This window comes from Paroedura picta, chromosome 14 (assembly GCF_049243985.1).
Source record: "Paroedura picta isolate Pp20150507F chromosome 14, Ppicta_v3.0, whole genome shotgun sequence".
Lineage (NCBI taxonomy): Eukaryota > Metazoa > Chordata > Lepidosauria > Squamata > Gekkonidae > Paroedura > Paroedura picta.
Window position 1 is genome coordinate 35,445,842 of NC_135382.1, and position 253 is coordinate 35,446,094.

Below are 253 nucleotides of genomic sequence, written 5' to 3' on the forward strand. Positions count from 1 at the left end.
CATCTGAAATGCTTCCCCCTCCCTTGCGTTTAACAACCCACAAGCTTTTGCTGTGGTTTCCCCTCCCCTCCAGTGATACAACATATGTTCTGGATCCGTGTCTCCTTGCTGTGCCTGACTTCTTTCAGATGTGCGTCACTGTGCTACTATTTATTGGGAGAGTTGGTTAATATAACAGAGTTTTGCCCAGTCAAGGAAGTGTGGTACCGAACGCAGTAAATAACTCTCCCGAGATGTATATTGCAGAAAAGAT